This window comes from Euprymna scolopes, chromosome 7, assembly GCF_053919585.1.
Source record: "Euprymna scolopes isolate OS-2025 chromosome 7, ASM5391958v1, whole genome shotgun sequence".
Classification (NCBI taxonomy): Eukaryota; Metazoa; Mollusca; class Cephalopoda; order Sepiida; family Sepiolidae; genus Euprymna; species Euprymna scolopes.
In genome coordinates, this window is record NC_136488.1 from 172,027,334 (window position 1) to 172,037,095 (window position 9,762).

Below are 9,762 nucleotides of genomic sequence, written 5' to 3' on the forward strand. Positions count from 1 at the left end.
CCATAGAACCGTACACTAGCAATAGCTAATTAACAATTTATTAACAGAAATTACAGACTGTCACGTCTTTATTGCACACGGGAGTACAAAAAACCTTTTAATTTTGTGTGCTTGGGGTGACATGATCTGAATTTCTGATTAAAAGTAATTGCACGTTAGGTTCTACCGAGATTTTAACTCGGATCGCTGGATTCAGAGTCCAGAGTGCTAACCATTACACCATAGAACCGTACACTCGCAATAGTTTATTAACAATTTATTAACAGAAATGAAAGACTGTCACGTCTTTATTGCACACGGGAGTACAAAAAACCTTTTAATTTTTTGTGCTTGGGGTGACATGATCTGAATTTCTGATTAAAAGTAATTGCACGTTAGGTTCTACCGAGATTTGAACTCTGATCGCTGGATTCAGAGTTCAGAGTGCTAACCATTACACCATAGACCCGTACACTCGCAACAGCTAATTAACAATTTATTAACAGAAATTACAGACTGTCACGTCTTTATTGCACACGGGAGTACAAAAAAACTTTTAATTTTTTGTGCTTGGGGTGACATGATCTGAATTTCTGATTAAAAGTAATTGCACGTTAGGTTCTGCCGAGATTTGAACTCGGATCGCTGGATTCAGACTCTAGAGTGCTAACAATTACACCATAGAATCGTACACTCGCAATAGCTAATTAACGATTTTTTAACAGAAATTAAAGACTGTAACGTCTTTACTGCACACGGGAGTACGAAAAACCTTTTAATTTTTTGTGCTTGGGGTGACATGATCTGAATTTCTGATTAAAAGTAATTGCACGTTAGGTTCTACCGAGATTCGAACTCGGATCGCTGGATTCAGAGTCCAGAGTGCTAACCATTACAGTATAGAACCGTACACTCGCAACAGCTAATTAACGATTTTTTAACAGAAATTAAAGACTGTCACGTCTTTCAAGCACACGGGAGTACAAAAAACCTTTTAATTTTTTGTGCTTGGGGTGACATGATCTGAATTTCTGATTAAAAGTAATTGCACGTTAGTTTCTACCGAGATTTGAACTCGGATCGCTGGATTCAGAGTCCAGAGTGCTAACCATTACACCATAGACCCGTACACTCGCAATAGCTAATTAACAATTTATTAACAGCAATTACAGAGTGTCACGTCTTTATTGCACGAAGGAGTACAAAAAACCTTTTATTTTTTGTGCTTTGGGTGACATGATCTGAATTTCTGATCAAAAGTAATTGTACGTTAAGTTCTACCGAGATTTGAACTCGGATCGCTGGATTCAGAATCCAGAGTGCTAACCATTACACCATAGAACCGTACACTCGCAATAGCTAATGTACAATTTATTAACAGAAATTACAGACTGTCACGTCTTTATTGAACACGGGAGTACAAAAAACCTTTTTATTTTTTGTGCTTGGGGTGACATGATCTTATTTTCTGATTTAAAGTAATTGCACGTTAGGTTCTACCAAGATTTTAACTCGGATCGCCGGATTCAGAGTCCAGAGTGCAAACCATTACACCATAGAACCGTACACTCGCAATAGCTAATTAACACTTTATTAACAGAAATTACAGACTGTCACGTCTTTATTGCACACGGGAGTACAAAAAACCTTTTACTTTTTTGTGCTTGGGGTGACATGATCTGAATTTCTGATTAAAAGTAATTGCACGTTAGGTGCTACCGAGACTTGAACTCGGATCGCTGGATTCAGAGTCCAGAGTGCTAACCATTACACCATAGATCCGTACACTCGCAATAGCTAATTAACAATTTATTAACAGAAATTACAGACTGTCACGTCTTTATTGCACACGGGAGTACAAAAAACCTTTTAATTATTTGTGCTTGGGGTGACATGATCTGAATTTCTGATTAAAAGTAATTGCACGTTAGGTTCTACCGAGACTTGAACTCGGATCGCTGGATTCCGAGTCCAGAGTGCTAACCATTACACAATAGAACCGTACACTTGCAATAGCTAATTAACAATTAATTAACAGAAATTACAGACTGTCACGTCTTTATTGCACACGGGAGTACAAAAAACCTTTTAATTTTGTGTGCTTGGGGTGACATGATCTGAATTTCTGATTAAAAGTAATTGCACGTTAGGTTCTACCGAGATTTGAACTCGGATCGCTGGATTCAGAGTCCAGAGTGCTAACCATTACACCATAGAACCGTACACTCGCAATAGTTTATTAACAATTTATTAACAGAAATGAAAGACTGTCACGTCTTTATTGCACACGGGAGTACAAACAAACTTTTAATTTTTTGTGCTTGGGGTGACATGATCTGAATTTCTGATTAAAAGTAATTGCACGTTAGGTTCTACCGAGATTTGAACTCTGATCGCTGGATTCAGAGTCCAGAGTGCTAACCATTACACCATAGAACCTTACACTCGCAATAGCTAATTAACAATTTATTAACAGAAATTACAGACTGTCACGTCTTTATTGCACACGGGAGTACAAAAAAACTTTTAATTTTTTGTGCTTGGGGTGACATGATCTGAATTTCTGATTAAAAGTAATTGCACGTTAGGTTCTGCCGAGATTTGAACTCGGATCGCTGGATTCAGACTCCAGAGTGCTAACCATTACACCATAGAACCGTACACTCGCAATAGCTAATTAACGATTTTTTAACAGAAATTAAAGACTGTAACGTCTTTACTGCACACGGGAGTACGAAAAACCTTTTAATTTTTTGTGCTTGGGGTGACATGATCTGAATTTCTTATTAAAAGTAATTGCACGTTAGGTTCTACCGAGATTTGAACTCGGATCGCTGGATTCAGAGTCAAGAGTGCTAACCATTACACCATAGAACCGTACACTCGCAATAGCTAATTAACAATTTATTAACAGAAATTACAGACTGTCACGTCCTCATTGCACAAAGTAGTACAAAAAACCTTTTAATTTTTTGTGCTTGGGGTGACATGATCTGAATTTCTGATTAAAAGTAATTGCACGTTAGGTTCTACCGAGATTTGAACTTGGATCGCTGGATTCAGAGTCCAGAGTGCTAACCATTAAACCACAGAACCATACACTAGCAATAGCTAATTAACAATTTATTAACAGCAATTACAGAGTGTCACGTCTTTATTGCACACAGGAGTACAAAAAACCTTTTAATTCTTTGTGCTTGGGGTTACATGATCTGAATTTCTGATTAAAAGTAATTGCACGTTAGGTTCTACCGAGATTCGAACTCGGATCGCTGGATTCAGAGTCCAGAGTGCTAACCATTACAGTATAGAACCGTACACTCGCAACAGCTAATTAACGATTTTTTAACAGAAATTAAAGACTGTCACGTCTTTAAAGCACACGGGAGTACAAAAAACCGTTTAATTTTTTGTGCTTGGGGTGACATGATCTGAATTTATGATTCAAAGTAATTGCACGTTAGGTTCTACCGAGATTTGAACTCGGATCGCTGGATTCAGAGTCCTGAGTGCTAACCATTACACCATAGAACCGTACACTCGCAATAGCTAATTAACAATTTATTAACAGAAATTACAGACTGTCACGTCTTTATTGCACACGGGAGTACAAAAAACCTTTTAATTTTGTGTGCTTGGGGTGACATGATCTGAATTTCTGATTAAATGTAATTGCACGTTAGGTTCTACCGAGATTTGAACTCGGATCGCTGGATTCAGAGTCCAGAGTGCTAACCATTACACCATAGAACCGTACACTCGCAATAGTTTATTAACAATTTATTAACAGAAATGAAAGACTGTCACGTCTTTATTGCACACAGGAGTACAAACAACCTTTTAATTTTTTGTGCTTGGGGTGACATGATCTGAATTTCTGATTAAAAGTAATTGCCCGTTAGGTTCTACCGAGATTTGAACTCTGATCGCTGGATTCAGAGTCCAGAGTGCTAACCATTACACCATAGAACCATACACTCGCAATAGCTAATTAACAATTTATTAACAGAAATTACAGACTGTCACGTCTTTATTGCACACGGGAGTACAAAAAACCTTTTAATTTTTTGTGCTTGGGGTGACATGATCTGAATTTCTGATTAAAAGTAATTGCACGTTAGGTTCTGCCGAGATTTGAACTCGGATCGCTGGATTCAGACTCCAGAGTGCTAACCATTACACCATAGAACCGTACACTCGCAATAGCTAATTAACGATTTTTTAACAGAAATTAAAGACTGTAACGTCATTATTGCACACGGGAGTACGAAAAACCTTTTAATTTTTTGTGCTTGGGGTGACATGATCTGAATGTCTGATTAAAAGTAATTGCACATTAGGTTCTACCGAGATTTGAACTCGGATCGCTGGATTCAGAGTCCAAAGTTCTAACCATTACACCATAGAACCGTACACTCGCAATAGCTAATTAACAATTTATTAACAGTAACTAAAGACTGTCACGTCTTTATTGCACACAGGAGTACAAAAAACCTTTTAATTTTGTGTGCTTGTGGTGACATGATCTGAATTTCTGATTAAAAGTAATTGCACGTTAGGTTCTACCGAGATTTGAACTCGGATCGCTGGATTCAGAGTCCAGAGTGCTAACCATTACACCATAGAACCGTACACTCGCAATAGCTAATTACCAATTTATTAACAGAAATTACAGACTGTCACGTCTTTATTGCACACGGGAGTACAAAAAACCTTTTAATTTTTTGTGCTTGGGGTGACATGATCTGAATTTCTGATTAAGAGTAATTGCACGTTAGGTTCCAATGAGATTTGAACTCGGATCGCTGGATTCAGAGTCCAGAGTGCTAACCATTACACCATAGAATCGTACACTCGCAATAGCTAATTAACAATTAATTAACAGAAATTACAGACTGTCACGTCTTCATTGCACACAGGAGTAAAAAAAAACCTTTTAATTTTTTGTGCTTGGGGTAACATGATCTGAATTTCTGATTAAAAGTAATTGCACGTTAGGTTCTACCGAGATTTGAACTCGGATCGCTGGATTAAGAGTCCACAGTGCCAACCATTACACCATAGAACCGTACACTCGCAATAGCTAATTAACAATTTATTAACAGCAATTACAGAGTGTCACGTCTTTATTCCACACAGGAGTACAAAAACCCTTTTAATTCTTTGTGCTTGGGGTGACATGATCTGAATTTCTGATTAAAAGTAATTGCACGTTAGTTTCTACCGAGATTTGAACTCGGATCGCTGGATTCAGAGTCCAGAGTGCTCACCATTACACCATAGAACCGTACACTCGCAATAGCTAATTAACAATTTATTAACAGAAATTACAGACTGTCACGTCTTTATTGCACACGGGAGTACAACAAACCTTTTAATTTTTTGTGCTTGGGGTGACATGATCTGAATTTCTGATAAAAAGTAATTGCACGTAAGGCTCTACAGAGATTTAAACTTTGATCACTGGATTCAGAGTCCAGAGTGCTAACCATTACACCATAGACCCGTACACTCGCAATAGCTAATTAACAACTTATTAACAGCAATTACAGAGTGTCACGTCTTTATTGCACAAAGGAGTACAAAAAACCTTTTATTTTTTGTGCTTGGGGTGACATGATCTGAATTTCTGATTAAAAGTAATTGTACGTTAAGTTCTACCGAGATTTGAACTCGGATCGCTGGATTCAGAGTCCAGAGTGCTAACCATTACACCATAGAACCGTACACTCGCAATAGCTAATTAACAATTTATTAACAGTCATTACAGACTGTCACGTCTTTATTGAACACGGGAGTACAAAAAACCTTTTAATTTTTTGTGCTTGGTGTGACATGATCTGATTTTCTGATTAAAAGTAATTGCACGTTAGGTTCTACCAAGATTTGAACTCGGATCGCCGGATTCAGAGTCCAGAGTGCAAACCATTACACCATAGAACCGTACACTCGCAATAGCTAATTAACAATTAATTAACAGAAATTACAGAGTGTCACGTCTTTATTGCACACGGGAGTACAAAAATCCTTTTACTGTTTTGTGCTTGGGGTGACATGATCTGAATTTCTGATTAAAAGTAATTGCACGTTAGGTTCTACCGAGACTTGAACTCGGATCGCTGGATTCAGAGTCCAGAGTGCTAACCATTACACCATAGAACCGTACACTCGCAATAGCTAATTAACAATTTATTAACAGCAATTACAGACTGTCACGTCTTTATTGCACACAGGAGTACAAAAAACCTTTTAATTTTTTGTGCTTGGGGTGACATGATCTGAATTTCTGATTAAAAGTAATTGCACGTTAGGTTATACCGAGATTTGAACTCGGATCGCTGGATTCAGAGTCCAGAGTTCTAACCATTACACCATAGAACCGTACTCTCGCAATATCTAATTAACAATTTATTAACAGAAATTACAGACTGTCACGTCTTTATTGCACACGGGAGTACAAAAAACCGTTTAATTGTTTGTGGTTGGGGTGACATATTCTGAATTTCTGATTAAAAGTAATTGCACGTTAGGTTCTACCGAGATTTGAACACGGATAGCTGGATTCAGAGTCCAGAGTGCTAACCATTACACCATAGAACCGTACACTCGCAATAGGTAATTAACAATTTTTTAACAGAAATGACAGACTGTCATGTCTTTATTGCACACGGGAGTACAAAAAACCTTTTAATTTTTTGTGCTTGGGGTGACATGATCTGAATTTCTGATTAAAAGTAATTGCACGTTAGGGTCTACCGAGATTTTAACTCGGATCGCTGGATTGAAAGTCCAGAGTGCTAACCATTACACCATAGAACCGTACACTCGCAATAGCTAATTTACAATTTATTAACAGAAATTAAAGACTGTCACGTCTTTATTGCACACGGGAGTACAAAACACCTTTTAATTTCTTGTGCTTGGGGTGACATGATCTGAATTTCTGATTAAAAGTAATTGCACGTTAGCTTCTACCGAGATTTGAACGCAGATCGCTGGATTAAGAGTCCAGAGTGCTAACACTTACACCATAGAACCGTACACCCGCAATAGCTAATTAACAATTTATTAACAGCAATTACAGACTGTCACGTCTTTATTGCACACGGGAGTACAAAATACTTTTTCATTTTTTGTGCTTGGGGTGACATGCTCTGAATTTCTGATTAAAAGTAATTGCACGTTAGGTTCTACCGAGATTTGAACTCGGATCGCTGGATTCAGAGTCCAGAGTGCTAACCATTACACCATAGAACCGTACACTCGCAATAGTTTATTAACAATTTATTAACAGAAACTACAGACTGTCACGTCTTCATTGCACACAGGAGTACAAAAACCTTATAATTTTTTGTGCTTGGGGTGACATTATCGTAATTTCTGATTAAAAGTAATTGCACGTTAGGTTCTACCGAGATTTGAACTCGGATCGCTGGAATCAGAGTCCAGAGTGCTAAACATTACACCATAGAACCGTACACTCGCAATAGCTAATTAACAATTTATTAACAGAAACTACAGACTGTCACGTCTTTATTGTGCACAGGAGTACAAAAAACCTTTTAATTTTTTGTGCTTGGGGTGACAGGATCTGAATGTCTGATTAAAAGTAATTGCACGTTAGGTTCTACCGAGATTTGAACTCGGATCGCTGGATTCAGAGTCCAGAGTGCTAACCATTACACCATAGAACTGTACACTCGCAATGGCTAATTAACAAATTATTAACAGAAATTAAAGATTGTCACGTCTTTATTGCACACGGGAGTACAAAAAACCTTTTAATTTTTTGTGCTTGGGGTGACATGATCTGAATTTCCAATTGAAAGTAATTGCACGTTAGGTTCTACACAGATTTGAACTCGGATCGCTGGATTCAGAGTCCAGAGTGCTAACCATTACACCATAGAACCGTACACTCGCAATAGCTAATTAACAATTTATTAACAGAAATTACAGACGGTCACGTCTTTATTGCACACGGGAGTACAAAAAACCTTTTAATTTTTGTGCTTGGGGTGACATGATCTCAATTTCTTATTAAAAGTAATTGCACGTTAGGTTCTACCGAGACTTGAACTCGGATCGCTGGATTCAGAGTCCAGAGTGCTAACCATTACACCATAGAACCGTACACTCGCAATAGCTAATTAACAATTAATTAACAGCAATTACAGACTGTAACGTCTTTATTGCACACGGGAGTACAAAAACCTTTTTAATTTTTTGTGCTTGGGGTGACATGATCTGAATTTCTGATTAAAAGTAATTGCACGTTAGGTTCTACCGAGATTTGAACTCGGATCGCTGGATTCAGAGTCTAGAATGCTAACCATTACACCATAGAACCGTACACTCGCAATATCTAATTAACAATTTATTAACAGAAATTACAGACTGTCACGTCTTTATTGCACACAGGAGTACAAAAAAACTTTTAATTTTTTGTGCTTGGGGTTACATGATCTGAATTTCTGATTAAAAGTAATTGCACGTTAGGTTCTACCGAGATTTGAACTCGGATCGCTGGATTCAGAGTCCAGAGTGCTAACCATTACACCATAGAACCGTACTCTCGCAATATCTAATTAACAATTTATTAACAGAAATTACAGACTGTCACGTCTTTATTGCACACGGGAGTACAAAAAACCTTTTAATTTTTTGTGCTTGGGGTTACATGATCTGAATTTCTGATTAAAAGTAATTGCACGTTAGGTTCTACCGAGATTTGAACTCGGATCGCTGGATTCAGAGTCCAGAGTGCTAACCATTACACCATAGAACCGTACACTCGCAATGGCATATTAACAATTTATTAACAGAAATTAAAGACTGTCACGTCTTTATTGCACACGGGAGTACAAAAAACCTTTTAATTTTTTGCGCTTGGGGTGACATGATCTGAATTTCTGATTAAAAGTAATTGCACGTTAGGTTCTACCGAGATTTGAACTCGGATCGCTGGATTCAGAGTCCAGAGTGCTAACCATTACACCATAGAACCGTACACCCGCAATAGCTAATTAACAATTTATTAACAGCAATTACAGACTGTCACGTCTTTATTGCACACGGGAGTACAAAAAACTGTTTCATTTTTTGTGCTTGGGGTGACATGATCTGAATTTCTGATTAAAAGTAATTGCACGTAAGGTTCTACCGAAATTTGAACTCGGATCGCTGGATTCAGAGCCCAGAGTGCTAACCATTACACCATAGAACCGTACACTCGCAGTAGCTAATTAACAATTTATTAACAGAAACTACAGACTGTCACGTCTTCATTGCACACAGGAGTACAAAAAACCTTTTAATTTTTTGTGCTTGGGGTGACATTATCTCAATTTCTGATTAAAAGTAATTGCACGTTAGGTTCTACCGAGATTTGAACTCGGATCGCTGGAATCAGAGTCCAGAGTGCTAACCATTACACCATAGAACTGTACACTCGCGATAGCTAATTAACAATTTATTAACAGAAACTAAAGACTGTCACGTCTTTATTGCACACAGGAGTACAAAACACCTTTTAATTTTTTGTGCTTGGGGTGACATGATCTGAATTTCTGATTAAAAGTAATTGCACGTTAGGTTCTACCGAGATTTTAACTCGGATCGCTTGATTCAGAGTCCAGAGTGCTAACCATTACACCATAGAACCGTACACTCGCAATGGCATATTAACGATTTATTAACAGAAATTAAAGATTGTCACGTCTTTATTGCACACGGGAGTACAAAAAACCTTTTAATTTTTTGTGCTTGGGGTGACATGATCTG

At 37.7% G+C, this 9,762-nt stretch overlaps 34 non-coding genes across 34 annotated transcripts; all 34 read right to left on the bottom strand.

The window, feature by feature from the left end:
- Window positions 1–157: 157 nt before the first annotated feature.
- Window positions 158–229, bottom strand: Trnaq-cug (transfer RNA glutamine (anticodon CUG)). The gene has a single exon. It is a non-coding gene; the product is annotated as a tRNA-Gln (tRNA).
- A 585-nt stretch (window positions 230–814) lies between these two features.
- On the bottom strand, window positions 815–886 carry Trnaq-cug (transfer RNA glutamine (anticodon CUG)). The gene has a single exon. It is a non-coding gene; the product is annotated as a tRNA-Gln (tRNA).
- Window positions 887–1,033: 147 nt separating this feature from the next.
- Trnaq-cug (transfer RNA glutamine (anticodon CUG)) lies at window positions 1,034–1,104 on the bottom strand. The gene has a single exon. It is a non-coding gene; the product is annotated as a tRNA-Gln (tRNA).
- Window positions 1,105–1,251: 147 nt separating this feature from the next.
- Window positions 1,252–1,323, bottom strand: Trnaq-cug (transfer RNA glutamine (anticodon CUG)). The gene has a single exon. It is a non-coding gene; the product is annotated as a tRNA-Gln (tRNA).
- A 366-nt stretch (window positions 1,324–1,689) lies between these two features.
- Window positions 1,690–1,761, bottom strand: Trnaq-cug (transfer RNA glutamine (anticodon CUG)). Its single transcript has one exon. It is a non-coding gene; the product is annotated as a tRNA-Gln (tRNA).
- Window positions 1,762–1,908: 147 nt separating this feature from the next.
- Window positions 1,909–1,980, bottom strand: Trnap-cgg (transfer RNA proline (anticodon CGG)). The gene has a single exon. It is a non-coding gene; the product is annotated as a tRNA-Pro (tRNA).
- Window positions 1,981–2,127: 147 nt separating this feature from the next.
- On the bottom strand, window positions 2,128–2,199 carry Trnaq-cug (transfer RNA glutamine (anticodon CUG)). The gene has a single exon. It is a non-coding gene; the product is annotated as a tRNA-Gln (tRNA).
- A 147-nt stretch (window positions 2,200–2,346) lies between these two features.
- Window positions 2,347–2,418, bottom strand: Trnaq-cug (transfer RNA glutamine (anticodon CUG)). Its single transcript has one exon. It is a non-coding gene; the product is annotated as a tRNA-Gln (tRNA).
- Window positions 2,419–2,565: 147 nt separating this feature from the next.
- Trnaq-cug (transfer RNA glutamine (anticodon CUG)) lies at window positions 2,566–2,637 on the bottom strand. Its single transcript has one exon. It is a non-coding gene; the product is annotated as a tRNA-Gln (tRNA).
- A 147-nt stretch (window positions 2,638–2,784) lies between these two features.
- Trnaq-cug (transfer RNA glutamine (anticodon CUG)) lies at window positions 2,785–2,856 on the bottom strand. Its single transcript has one exon. It is a non-coding gene; the product is annotated as a tRNA-Gln (tRNA).
- Window positions 2,857–3,222: 366 nt separating this feature from the next.
- Trnaq-cug (transfer RNA glutamine (anticodon CUG)) lies at window positions 3,223–3,294 on the bottom strand. The gene has a single exon. It is a non-coding gene; the product is annotated as a tRNA-Gln (tRNA).
- Window positions 3,295–3,441: 147 nt separating this feature from the next.
- On the bottom strand, window positions 3,442–3,513 carry Trnaq-cug (transfer RNA glutamine (anticodon CUG)). Its single transcript has one exon. It is a non-coding gene; the product is annotated as a tRNA-Gln (tRNA).
- Window positions 3,514–3,660: 147 nt separating this feature from the next.
- On the bottom strand, window positions 3,661–3,732 carry Trnaq-cug (transfer RNA glutamine (anticodon CUG)). The gene has a single exon. It is a non-coding gene; the product is annotated as a tRNA-Gln (tRNA).
- A 147-nt stretch (window positions 3,733–3,879) lies between these two features.
- On the bottom strand, window positions 3,880–3,951 carry Trnaq-cug (transfer RNA glutamine (anticodon CUG)). The gene has a single exon. It is a non-coding gene; the product is annotated as a tRNA-Gln (tRNA).
- A 147-nt stretch (window positions 3,952–4,098) lies between these two features.
- Trnaq-cug (transfer RNA glutamine (anticodon CUG)) lies at window positions 4,099–4,170 on the bottom strand. The gene has a single exon. It is a non-coding gene; the product is annotated as a tRNA-Gln (tRNA).
- Window positions 4,171–4,317: 147 nt separating this feature from the next.
- Window positions 4,318–4,389, bottom strand: Trnaq-cug (transfer RNA glutamine (anticodon CUG)). Its single transcript has one exon. It is a non-coding gene; the product is annotated as a tRNA-Gln (tRNA).
- Window positions 4,390–4,536: 147 nt separating this feature from the next.
- Trnaq-cug (transfer RNA glutamine (anticodon CUG)) lies at window positions 4,537–4,608 on the bottom strand. The gene has a single exon. It is a non-coding gene; the product is annotated as a tRNA-Gln (tRNA).
- A 586-nt stretch (window positions 4,609–5,194) lies between these two features.
- On the bottom strand, window positions 5,195–5,266 carry Trnaq-cug (transfer RNA glutamine (anticodon CUG)). Its single transcript has one exon. It is a non-coding gene; the product is annotated as a tRNA-Gln (tRNA).
- A 365-nt stretch (window positions 5,267–5,631) lies between these two features.
- On the bottom strand, window positions 5,632–5,703 carry Trnaq-cug (transfer RNA glutamine (anticodon CUG)). The gene has a single exon. It is a non-coding gene; the product is annotated as a tRNA-Gln (tRNA).
- A 147-nt stretch (window positions 5,704–5,850) lies between these two features.
- On the bottom strand, window positions 5,851–5,922 carry Trnaq-cug (transfer RNA glutamine (anticodon CUG)). Its single transcript has one exon. It is a non-coding gene; the product is annotated as a tRNA-Gln (tRNA).
- A 147-nt stretch (window positions 5,923–6,069) lies between these two features.
- Window positions 6,070–6,141, bottom strand: Trnaq-cug (transfer RNA glutamine (anticodon CUG)). Its single transcript has one exon. It is a non-coding gene; the product is annotated as a tRNA-Gln (tRNA).
- Window positions 6,142–6,507: 366 nt separating this feature from the next.
- Window positions 6,508–6,579, bottom strand: Trnaq-cug (transfer RNA glutamine (anticodon CUG)). The gene has a single exon. It is a non-coding gene; the product is annotated as a tRNA-Gln (tRNA).
- A 147-nt stretch (window positions 6,580–6,726) lies between these two features.
- Trnae-uuc (transfer RNA glutamic acid (anticodon UUC)) lies at window positions 6,727–6,798 on the bottom strand. The gene has a single exon. It is a non-coding gene; the product is annotated as a tRNA-Glu (tRNA).
- A 366-nt stretch (window positions 6,799–7,164) lies between these two features.
- Trnaq-cug (transfer RNA glutamine (anticodon CUG)) lies at window positions 7,165–7,236 on the bottom strand. The gene has a single exon. It is a non-coding gene; the product is annotated as a tRNA-Gln (tRNA).
- Window positions 7,237–7,382: 146 nt separating this feature from the next.
- Trnaq-cug (transfer RNA glutamine (anticodon CUG)) lies at window positions 7,383–7,454 on the bottom strand. Its single transcript has one exon. It is a non-coding gene; the product is annotated as a tRNA-Gln (tRNA).
- A 147-nt stretch (window positions 7,455–7,601) lies between these two features.
- On the bottom strand, window positions 7,602–7,673 carry Trnaq-cug (transfer RNA glutamine (anticodon CUG)). Its single transcript has one exon. It is a non-coding gene; the product is annotated as a tRNA-Gln (tRNA).
- A 365-nt stretch (window positions 7,674–8,038) lies between these two features.
- On the bottom strand, window positions 8,039–8,110 carry Trnaq-cug (transfer RNA glutamine (anticodon CUG)). The gene has a single exon. It is a non-coding gene; the product is annotated as a tRNA-Gln (tRNA).
- Window positions 8,111–8,257: 147 nt separating this feature from the next.
- On the bottom strand, window positions 8,258–8,329 carry Trnaq-cug (transfer RNA glutamine (anticodon CUG)). Its single transcript has one exon. It is a non-coding gene; the product is annotated as a tRNA-Gln (tRNA).
- Window positions 8,330–8,476: 147 nt separating this feature from the next.
- Window positions 8,477–8,548, bottom strand: Trnaq-cug (transfer RNA glutamine (anticodon CUG)). The gene has a single exon. It is a non-coding gene; the product is annotated as a tRNA-Gln (tRNA).
- Window positions 8,549–8,695: 147 nt separating this feature from the next.
- On the bottom strand, window positions 8,696–8,767 carry Trnaq-cug (transfer RNA glutamine (anticodon CUG)). Its single transcript has one exon. It is a non-coding gene; the product is annotated as a tRNA-Gln (tRNA).
- A 147-nt stretch (window positions 8,768–8,914) lies between these two features.
- Trnaq-cug (transfer RNA glutamine (anticodon CUG)) lies at window positions 8,915–8,986 on the bottom strand. The gene has a single exon. It is a non-coding gene; the product is annotated as a tRNA-Gln (tRNA).
- Window positions 8,987–9,133: 147 nt separating this feature from the next.
- Window positions 9,134–9,205, bottom strand: Trnaq-cug (transfer RNA glutamine (anticodon CUG)). The gene has a single exon. It is a non-coding gene; the product is annotated as a tRNA-Gln (tRNA).
- A 147-nt stretch (window positions 9,206–9,352) lies between these two features.
- Window positions 9,353–9,424, bottom strand: Trnaq-cug (transfer RNA glutamine (anticodon CUG)). Its single transcript has one exon. It is a non-coding gene; the product is annotated as a tRNA-Gln (tRNA).
- Window positions 9,425–9,571: 147 nt separating this feature from the next.
- Window positions 9,572–9,643, bottom strand: Trnaq-cug (transfer RNA glutamine (anticodon CUG)). Its single transcript has one exon. It is a non-coding gene; the product is annotated as a tRNA-Gln (tRNA).
- Window positions 9,644–9,762: the final 119 nt, after the last annotated feature.